Source organism: Nycticebus coucang, chromosome 18, assembly GCF_027406575.1.
Source record: "Nycticebus coucang isolate mNycCou1 chromosome 18, mNycCou1.pri, whole genome shotgun sequence".
Lineage (NCBI taxonomy): Eukaryota > Metazoa > Chordata > Mammalia > Primates > Lorisidae > Nycticebus > Nycticebus coucang.
In genome coordinates this window covers 55,391,302-55,402,516 of record NC_069797.1, presented here as the reverse complement: position 1 = coordinate 55,402,516, position 11,215 = coordinate 55,391,302, and the positions used below count along the sequence as shown (strand labels likewise).

The window sequence follows — 11,215 nt, the reverse complement described above, 5'->3', positions numbered from 1 at the left end:
GGTGGCAGTCTTTGGCCAGACAGAGTTCCCAGGAGAGAAGCCAAATCTCTTTTCCTTCAAGTTGGCATCTCTACCGTCCATCATATCTGGGCCAACTCTAGGTTTCCACCTGTCAGCTTCAACCAGTGCACAGAGGCTGAGGAACAGATGAAACAATTTCTCTAGGTTCTCCTGACTCAGCTGTTTGTGATTTAGTTGGAGGGAAAGAGCAGGGGTAAACTCAGGACTAAGCACCAAACTGGCATTTTTGCTAACATTCTTGTCCCCTCTCCATCATGTCCTAGACACAGAGCCTGCCCAAGGGTGTGTGTGTGTGTGTGTGTGTGTAAACAAACTGTAGTTCCTCCACCAGAGACAACAAAAAAGTGCTAAATCTCCCTTACCTCTCCAGAATATACAGCTTGCTTGTCATTAGCCCCAGTTCCTTCAGACCTCAGAGACACATTCAACTGGAGTTTCCAAGGAAGACCATTATCATTCATCCTCTGAGAGACATCCAAAGGCTAGATCATTCCTTCCCTATTCCAGGTGTCAGATCTGTGGACAGATTGCTCAAGAGCTCCATCTATTCCAGCCTTGTTCTTCTCTGGCAAAGGGGGAAAAAACTGTCCCCTGCTCCATCACACTGGTGCTTGTCTAATCTATGAACCAAAGTCGGCTATGAAGACCCAGGCTGCTTCAGTGCTGTCCCTGCCTCCAACATCTATCTCTCTGTTAGTATGATACACACCATACCCTCTCTCCAGCAACCTCAAGTGTATAAAAGCCTTTTCCTGAAAAGGTCTGATGAGGTGGAAAGAAGCCTATTATCTTAGGTTCCCGGTTCCCTTTTATCAATCAATAGCATGTGATCTTGGGAAAATGGCTTATTGTGAGCCTTAATTTTCCTTGTCTATAAAATGGAGATAACAGTAGTGCCATTTCCAAAGCATTAAGAAGTTTAATAATTGGGCGGTGCCTGTGGCTCAGTCGGTAAGGCGCCGGCCCCATATACTGAGGGTGGCGGGTTCAAACCCGGCCCCGGCCAAACTGCAACCAAAAAATAGCTGGGCATTGTGGCGGGTGCCTGTAGTCCCAGCTACTCGGGAGGCTGAGGCAAGAGAATCACTTAAGCCCAGGAGTTGGAAGTTGCTGTGAGCTGTGAGCTGTGTGAGGCCACGGCACTCTACCAAGGGCCATAAAATGAGACTCTGTCTCTACAAAAAAAAAAAAAAAAAAAAAAAGAAGTTTAATAATTGTGAATATTAAACACTCAGGGCCAAGTATGGTGGCTCACACCTGTTACCTCAGTACTTTGAGAGGCCATGGTGGTAGGATCACTTGAGGTGAGGAGTTCAAGACCAGTGTGGTCAACAGAATAAGACCTCATCTCTACAAAAAAACAGAAAAAACAAGAGGGGCATGGTGGCACGTGCTTGTCGTCCTATCCATTTGGGTGGCTGAGGCATGAGGATTGCTTGAGCCCAGGAGTTCAAGGTCCCAGTGAGCTATGATTGCACTGCTGTACTCCAACCTGGATAACAGAGAACCTGTCTCTAAAAAAAAAAAAAAGATTAAAAATAAAATAAAACACTCAGCAAACCAAGTGAAATGAGTTATTTCATTCATTGCTAATGAGTACAAAGTGAGAGGACCTTGCTGATGGGCAACTTGGTAATGTTAAAAAAAAAGTTTATGTTCACACAAAAATCTGTACATGAACGTTCATACCAGCTTTATTTCTAACAGCCAAAAACTGGAATCAGCTCAGATGTCCTCCAGTAGGTGACTGGCTAAACAAACTGTGGTATATCCATACCAAAGAGTACATAAAAAGAATGACCTATTGATACACACAAAGACTTGGATGGATCTCCAGGGAATTATGCTGCATGAAAAAAGACAATTCTAAGAAGTTACATATGTATAATTCCATCTCTGAAATGAAAAAATTTTAGAAAGGAGGACAGATTAGTGGTGGCAAGGATTAAGATGGAGATGAAGGAGGTTGAGAGGGAGTAAGGTGTGATTGTAAAGGGTAATATGAAAATTACTTGTGGTATTAGAACTGTTGAGTAGCCTCTTGACTACAGTGATAAATATATCAAATTACACAGTAATAAAATAGCATAGCAATTAATATACACACATACATACATAAATGAGAACAAGTAAAACTAGATAAATCTGGACAAGAATGATGAATTCTATAAATGTCAATGTCCTAGTTGTGATTACTATAGTTTTGAAAAATGTTATCATTAGGTGAAAGTGGGAAAAACATACATGTAGAAAGGGGTCGCTGAATTATTTCTTACAGTTGCATGATAATCTATAATGATCATTTTTTTAAAGCTATGATAGATTATTAATGTCTCTGATGGGTACAGAAGGAAGAAGGGTCCACCCTTATGCTTTTATTGTTAAATTCCAAAAGGAAATATTAATAAATATTCTTATTAGGGTACACATCAATAAAATGAGCATAACCATGGAGGGTGGGTTTTTGTATCTGTTGACCAGTAATTCTACTTCTTGGAATTAACCAATGAAAAATGCATAAAGTTGGGCGGCGCCTGTGGCTCAAGGAGTAGGGCACCGGTCCCATATGCCGGAGGTGGCAGGTTCAAACCCAGCCCCGGCCAAAAACCACAAAAAAAAAAAAAAAAAAAAGAAAAATGCATAAAGTTTTATGTGTTTGGATAGTCATTGTGGTACTATTTATAACAGTAAAGACAAATGATTAAAAATAGGGATGGGACTTATAAATTAGCACAAATTTAGGTGATAAAATATGTGGCACTCTATTATAGACTTTATTTATTTTGTTTTATTATTATTATTTTTTGAGATAGAATCTTACTCTGTTGTCCATACTAGAGTGCTATGGTGTCAGCCTAGCTCACAGCAACCTCAACCTTCTGCGGTTCAAGCTGGGACTACAGGTGGCTGCCATAATGCCTAGCTAATATTTTCTACTTTAGTAGAGACGAGGTCTCACTCTTTCTCAGGCTGGTCATAAACTCTTGAGCTCAAGGGATCCTCCTACTTTTTGCCTCCCAGAGTGCTAGGATTACAGGCATGAGCCCAAGACTTCAAACATACTTAAAAATATATACCTAATATAGGCAGCGGCCATAGCTCAGTGGGTAGGGCACTGGCCACATACACTGAGGCTGGCGGGTTCAAACCAGGCCCAGGCTAGCTAAAACAACTGAAAAAAAAAAAAAATAGCCAGGCATTATGGTAGGTGCCTGTAGTCCCAGCTACTTGGGAGGCTGAGCCAGGAGAATCACTTGTGCCCAGGAGTTTGAGGTTGCTGTGAGCTGTGACACCACAGCACTTTACCTAGGGCAATAGCTTGAGACTCTATCTAAAAAAAAAAAAAAAAAAAAATATATATATATATATATATATATACCCAATATAATGCCTCACTCATAATAGGCAATAGTTCTCTGGGACATTTTGCTTTGGTTTTTTTTTTTTTTTTTTGCAGTTTTTGGCCGGGGCTGGGTTTGAACCCGCCACCTCCGGCATATATGGGGCCAGTGCTCTACCCCTTGGAGCCACAGGCGCTGCCCTTTGCTTTGTTTTTTTAAGGATGGGGGGGGTGTCTCACCATGTCGCCCAGGTTGGAGTACAGTGACACAATCAGAGCTCACTGCAGCTTTGAACTCTTGGGCTCAAGTGGCCTCCTGAGTAGCTGGACTACAGGTGTGCAACACCATGCCAGGCTAATTTTTCTTATTTTTTTGTAAAGACGAGTTCTCACTATGTTGCCCAGGCTGGTCTCAAACTCCTGGCAATCCTCAGCCTCTCAAAGTACTGAGATTATAAGCACGAGCCACTGTGCCTGGTTATCTTTTGTTCATTGGGTTGTGCCAGCCATCAAAAGAGCTAATGCAGCTACATATATTTGACGAACTATAAAGTGGTTGGCAAATGCTAGTTGTTGTTATCTATTTTCTTCTTCTTTTTTTTTTTTTGTAGAGACAGAGTCTCACTGTCCCGCCCTCGGGTAGAGTGCCATGACTTCACACGGCTCACAGCAACCTCTAACTCTTGTGCTTACGCAATTCTCTTGCCTCAGCCTCCCAAGCAGCTGGGACTACAGGCGCCCGCCACAACACCCGGCTATTCTTTTTGTTGCAGTTTGGCGGGGGCTGGGTTTGAACCCGCCACCCCCGGCATATGGGGCCGGCGCCCTACTCACTGAGCCACAGGCACCGCCTTTTATTTTTTTTTTGAGACAGAGTCTTATTATGTTGCCCTCGGTAGAGTGCTGTGGCATCACAGCTCACAGCAACCTCAAACTCTTGGGCTTAAGCGATTCTCTTGCCTCAGCCTCCCAAGTAGCTGGGATTACAGGTGCCCGCCACAACACCTGGCTATTTTTTTTTGGTTGCAGTTGTCATTGTTTAGTTGGTCTGGGCCGGATTTGAACCCGTCAGCCTTGGTGTATGTGGCTGGCACCAGTTGTTGTTATCTAAAAGACTATCTTTCCCAGCTCCATCCTGGATGAAGTTGTATTTCTATGCAGAACAGTGGCTAATGTGCTCCTGGCTTGAGAGGCATGAGAATGGGGGGCACTGATTTCTTGGGGAGTCTGAATCAAGTGACTGGAGCTACTTCCTTTCCAGGGGACTGCCACCTACACTCCACATCACATAGTAAACTATGGACATTCTATGTGATGGACAGCATCTGTACTTACACACAGTTAGCCTATAACCTTAGGGGAATCATATGACTTCATAAAAGTAGCAGTGCCCTACTGCATCAACCACTGTTGACTGAGCATCTATCAAGCACTATCCTAGGTGCTTTACACACATTATTTCACGAAATTCTCATAGCCTTAAGTAGTAGTTGTTTGTCTGCATTTCACAGACAAGGAAACTAGGACTCAAAGAGATTAAGTGACTTACCAAGGTAGTATAACTGGTAAGTGGCAACATTGGCAATGAAACCCAGAGCTGCCTGCCTTTGAAACTTTTAATCTGACCACCACACATACTATATTTAGAAGGACTGAGGAGAGGTGCACTATGCGGAAAGTGTGCTGAGGCTGTCTGGAGGAGGCCTGGAAAAGTAACCCTGTTCTTCCAATACTCCTTGGGTAGACACAGACTTAAACCCACTGTAGGCAGAAGAAAAGTCTCTAAAGCAGTGGTTCTCAACCTTCCTAATGCCACGACCCTTTACTACAGTTCCTGTGGGTCACGACCCACAGGTTGAGAACCACTGCTCTAAAGAGTAGCAGACTCATTCTAAAGTTTTTCATCCTGTAAGTTTTCCCACATGCTGCTAAAACCTGATCTCTTCTGTTTCTAATGAAGATGGTGAGTAGATGATATGGTGCCTCTCCATGAAAGGTCTTTGGTCAAGGCACAGAGGGGGCTTCTCTTTCCTCAGCTTTCTTGAAGCCATTATTAGGATACCCCAGTTTCTTCAGTCTCTTCGATCTGTCCCAAGGTATCAACCCAAAAGATATGCAGGAGAAAGTGAGCCAGGAAGGACATGCAGAAAGGAGTAGCCTAATCGGACCAAAAAGACCAGCTTGGAGAACGTCCTGGGAGTCTCTTACGACCTTCGTGCCAGGCTCTAAGTTAAGGTGGATAGTTTTCCACCAGGCTCAGCGGCAGGCTTCATGTTTGACATCTACCCAGCTGTGGAGGTCTGGCCAGCATCTTTCAAGCTAGAGCTGCTTTTTTGTCTCAATATGACATCTCTATAGCTACCTCTGTCTCAGACATAAAGAAGTGGGCTAGAGATTCTGCCATCCTGTATTTACCCCTCCATATCCATATTACCTCGCTATATTTGCTCAGGCCAAGGCAACCCAATCCAAGACTTAGAAATACCTAGGAAGAGAATAATTTTGTAAAGAGGATGCCAGGATCCCAAGGCTAGGTCTAAAGGAGCTCTTCCAGAATCTCAAAGCTAAGTCCAAAGGTACTTCTTCTTTTCTCCCTACATAAGAGACAAGAGGGCAACTGGGGCTTAATATTGGACACATTCAATGAAGGGGGAAGGATGTCACTTCTCTCTCCTTCCTCCACACATTATTCTGTCCTGTCAGGTCCAAGCACGCCCATTGCTCATTTGGGCTTTCCTCGGCCCATCTACCCTATGGACAAGAGAGGGTTAAAAGCATGGTATGGGCAAGCTATAAATTTCCCATCAGTGTGGGGAGAGCAGGATTGTTGGCAGGGAGGGGGTTAGGCTGGGGGGGGAGCTGGGAAAAAGCCAGGAGGTTGTCTCTAGGTAACAATAAACACTGCAAGCAAGGAGCAGCTGTTACACTTACTCTCTCTGCATCACAATGCTGAAATAACACTAATAAACCAGTGTGCCCAATGCACGGGCATACACGCATTTAGTGCCAGGACCCCACGGCACCCCTAGGGCTGCCCTCTGCTTCAGGGTATGGCCCTTTACTTATGGCAGCAGACACATCAGTCTTGGCCTGAGTATATATGTGGGGAAGGATGAAGACTGATGAGTCCTCTCCACTCCAGTGGAATTTTCAGGGTCATGGGGCAGCAGAGGCTAGGGATCCTGGTGATTACTGGAAAGAGTTCAAGTAGGGGTAGCTCTCAGGTGAGAGCTGGGAGGAGAGGAGGCGAGTGAAAAAGAGTATAGACAACTACCATATCCTCTCAGACTGGAGGGGATAAAGTAGTCAGAAGATAAAGTAGCTAAAAGGAGGTGAAAGAAAAGGCAAGCAGAGAAAGATGGAGATAAAAGAGGATTAGGGAGCCTGTGGTATCTTAGAGTGATTCTTGCATTTCTCCGGAAACTGAACTCGCCCCATAACTGCCTACTTTCCACCTGGTGTACCCAAGGTTCCCTCACAGTACTACTTTTATACCCAGGGCCAGTTGATATGTTGGTTTAGTTCAGGACTGAGCTTTATATGGGGAGTTTCAGCAGGAGACCCTGAGCTTCTGATGCTTCCAGGGAGAGCTGGGAGAGTGGTGCTGCTCTCATCTCCCTGCATGAAGAGCAGCTGGTCTGTCCCTTTCTCCAACCAAAATTATCTCTGGATCACCAGGAGCAGCTGGGCAGAGGGCCTCTCACCCTGATAGTCAAGCAGAGCTACCAGAAATGAAAGGGACAGAAATAGATGAATAATGGCCGGTTGCAGTGGCTCATGCCTATAATCCTAGAACTTGGAAGGCTGAGGCAGGTGAATTACCTGAGCTCACGGGTTTATGACCAGCCTGAGCCAGAGTGAGACCTCATCTCAAAAAAGAAATAAATACAATAAAATAGTCAGGCGCTATTATTATTTGGGAGGCTGAGGCAAGAGAATCACTTGAGCCCAAGAGTTTGAGGTTGCTGTGAGATTCACCGGAAAGAGTTCAATTAAAGGTGGCTCTCAGGTGGGAGCTGGGAGGAGAGGAGAGTAAGAAGAGTCTAGGGAACAGATGACAGACACTCTACCAAAGGCGACAAAGTGAGGCTCTGTCTCAAGGAAAAAAAAAATAGGTGAATAATAACTCAGGCTCTGCCACAGAACTCAGCCCATCCTTCTCTGAAGTTAAAGGTAGGAGTGTTTATTATATTATGTGTCTGGATACACTAGCATCAATATCCCTATTTCTCTTTGTCATTTCTAGTCACAGGCCCCTGGGACCGTGGTCACAGTCATGAATCGTTCTCCTGGTCAACCTTCTGGCCTTTCTCCTGTTGTGATCTCAAACACACAGTATCCTATTATCCTCAATTCAGAAAGAATGAAGAAGATGTACATTGCCCACATGACATTTAAGGAAGGAGGGAATCAGCACTTTTGAAAATCTATGGTTCTGCACCTACCTCCTAGTCAGTACCAACACCTTGGATCAGCCAACCCAGGAGTCCCTACCTGTTCCTCTCATGTATCGGGTATCTGTTTCTAGGGAGGAAAGTACTAAGACCAGGTTTTAGTTTTGTAACAGTGCTTGTTTTTCTTATTTCTAAAACTGTGGTGTTCACTGGGTACCCAGAGTCTGAGTAGGCAAGGGAGGGCAAGGAGGAGTAGTTGTATCTTCCAAGAAAGCCCCTCCTCTGGAAGGTGCCAGGAGGAACTGAGCTGCCCCAACACGTGTGATTGTCCAGACAATGGATAGAGCAGGACAAGAATAACTGGCCTCTCCAATCCTTTCCTCACCAGGAATGCCCAGTGTCCCCTTGTTTCCATAGTCCAGATGTGAGACCTTTGTCCACAGAAGAGGAAAAAATGGGGCAAAAGAGAGCTCTAACAGGCCTGGACCCCATTCCTTTCCATTGTTTCCTTCCTTATTCCTGGCACAGCTTTCCTCCCCTGCCAATACCTAGGGAGCCCTTGAAGCAGGCAGGGGAGCCATCCCCATTGCTGTGAGTCACCAGAACCTTGAGCTTGGCTGAGCTGCCAGCAGCCTTATACCTCCCTTCATTCTCCAGGAGCTAGGTACCCAACGGGCTCCAGAGACCATCATCTTCCTACTTCAGGGCCATAGCCCCTTTCTTCATTTCTAGGAATCTGCAACACAGATACATTAAGAAAAGTGAGCAAAGGAGTATGAGAGACCCCAGGAGGTGCTCTGTTCTGGGCTGCTTGCACAGCAGAGCAGGATCACAGCCAGGAAAGCTGGCACACTTGGTCACACAGCCTTGTCAACATGTGAGACGGGGAGCAGAAGAGGATGGGGTAAGGATGCTGTTTCAGGAGTAGGCATCTTCTCTTGGCTTGCTTGCTGGTCAGTTTCTTCTCCTTGGCCTCTCTCCTTGGGTGGTTATGGACACCATGTCACTGCCATATCTGTCTACCCCTTTCTCTGCCTTTTCTCTCCTTCGCCAGAGCTTTGGCAGCTACAGAGAAGGGACCTACCTAACAAACTTCAAGGTGTCAAGGTGAGAGGTTCAGACATCCAGATCTCTCCCCAGTGAGTGGGAAAAACTGAGGGGAAAGGAAGAAAGCTAAAACCTAGGCCAATAGTGAGCCTAATTTCTTTTCTCTAGAGTCTGGGTACTGCTATCTCAGACCTTCCACTCATTTCAAGTCTACCCCTCTTACCCTTAAAGGCTCAGTTTCTTCTGGACTATAGGCTCTGACTCCAGGCTAAAGATCTTTCAACCTGAAAGTGGGAGGCAGGCCTGATAGGATTGGGGAGGAGGAGGCCCTGTTCTATTCCTTAGAAAAACACCTAGAGGCCAGGTAGGCGGTTCACACCTATAATCCTAGCACTTTAGGAAGCCAAAGCAGCATGATTACTTAAAGCCAGGAGTTTGAGACCAGTCTGAGCATAAGTGAGACCCTATCTCTACAAAAAATAGCAAAAAATTAGCTGGACGTGGTGGTGCACACCTGTAGTTCCAGCTACATGAGAGGCTAAGGCAGGAGGATTACTTGAGCATAGGAGTTTGAGGTTGCTGTGAGATATGACGAAGCCACGGCACTCTATCCCAGGCAACATGGTAAGACCCTGTCTCAAAAAGAAAAAGAAAGATAAAAAAGAATAATGCCTAGAATCTAGATTGAATGTTTTAATGGCTTTTTAACACCTCTAATGTGCCTCCAGTATGTTGGAATAGGGAGGGACAAAGGGTGTCCATCCCTTCTCCTTTGCTGTATGCTCTCTCCTTCACTGTTTTGTGATCCAGAGTAGGAACAGTAGCTCTGTAAACAGCAGCCACCTGATAAGTCCCCCAAACAATACTCACTAACAATGTTCTCCCAACATTAGACAACCAGCCCCACAGATGGGACTACAGGTCTCAGTTTCCAAACTTCACCCTCTGCCTTCTCCCCACTTTCAGGTTTTTTTCTGCGCTCTCCTGAAAAGAGGATCTTACTTTCCTTCCTTATTCCTGGCACAGCTTTCCTCCCCTGCCAATACCTGGGGAGCCCTTGAAGCAGGCAGGGATCCTAAATGGATCTTTTTTTTTTCCCAGATGGATTCTTTCCAGACTGTCTTGGGGGAATTTGAGAGGGCCCTTCTAATTCTGCCTGCAGTACAGAAGGTAGAGCATCAAGCAAGGTGATGACCCTGAAGGTCTAAAGGCAGAGCAGGGGGAGACTGGGAGCACTTAAGAGAGGCAAATCCTGCTCTTCCCAGGGGCTTAGGGATATAAAATAGGGTACAGAGGAGAAAGGAATTCTGGGTGAGGGAAGAGTATTTTAGAGTGTAACAAATTTGGGGCACTGCTTTCCAAGCTTTGTGCCTATCCTTGCCCCTATCCCGACTTAGCCTCATAAAGCACAGAAAAAATGAAAGTTGAATTTTCTGAGGAAGGAGGAGGATGCTAACAAATCACCTTTGGCAACCTGGTAGGAAAGACCCCTTTCTCTCTCTCTTTTTTTTTTTAGAGACAGAGTCTCACTTTTATTGCCCTCAGTAGAGTGCTGTACCATCACGGCTCACGGTAACCTCCAACTCCTGGACTTAGGCGATTCTCTTGCCTCAGCCTCTTGAATAGATGGGACTATAGGCGCCTGCCACAACGCCCGGCTACTTTTTGTTGCAGTTTGGCTGGGGCTAGGTTCGAACCTGCCACCCTCGGTATATGTGGCTGGTGCCCTACTCATTGAGCCACAGGCACCGCCCGAAAGACCCCTTTCTCTTTTATTCCTTTCCTCCTTAACTCTAACATGTGAACAGTGGAAAAAGCAAGGGAGTGGGATGGGGGCAGCAGAAACCTGTCCTCCTCTCCAGTGTACATCACCACAAGAGCCAAAAGAGCTCTAGGGCCATGGCACCACATGAATCCATGGGCACTTCTAATTCAGCCTTCAGGGCATTGAATTTGAATTCTCTTACAGGATATCCCAAAGGTCACCATACATACGGAAAATGGGAAGTTATAGCTAAATGTACCTTTATTTACAAAATATTTATTACAAAATATTTCTCTATGTGTTGATATATAAATATAAAAAATACTAAAGATATAAAATATAGGCCAAGCACAGTAGCTCACACCTATAATCCTAGCACTCTGGAAGGCCAAGAATGGTGGATCCCTTAAGCTCAGGATTTCAAGACCAGCCTGAGCAAGACTGAGACCATCTCTACTAAAAATGTAAAAACTGGCTCAGCACCTGTAGCTCAGCCACTAGGGCACCGCCCACATACACTGGGGCTGGCAGGTTTGAACCTGGCCTGGACCTGCCAAACAACAATGACAACTACAACAACAAAAGTAGCTGGGCGTTGTGGCGGGCGCCTATAGTCCCAGCTACTTGGGAGGCTGAAGTAAGAGAATC

The 11,215-nt window shown here is 45.4% G+C and overlaps 1 protein-coding gene across 4 annotated transcripts in view; it reads right to left on the bottom strand.

The window, feature by feature from the left end:
- Nucleotides 1-3,422: 3,422 nt before the first annotated feature.
- CDK12 (cyclin dependent kinase 12) overlaps nt 3,423-11,215 on the bottom strand; it is a 101,332-nt gene continuing 93,539 nt past the window's right edge. The window contains exons 18-19 of one of the 4 annotated variants that reach the window (XR_008375557.1): nt 9,317-9,434; nt 3,423-8,491 (exon numbers count right to left, since the gene is read on the bottom strand). The gene's annotated coding sequence lies outside the window, so the exon portion shown is untranslated. Of the gene's footprint in view, nt 9,435-11,215 lie in introns of all 4 variants that reach the window. The other 3 variants (XR_008375558.1, XR_008375555.1, XR_008375556.1) reach the window with 3 other exon arrangements.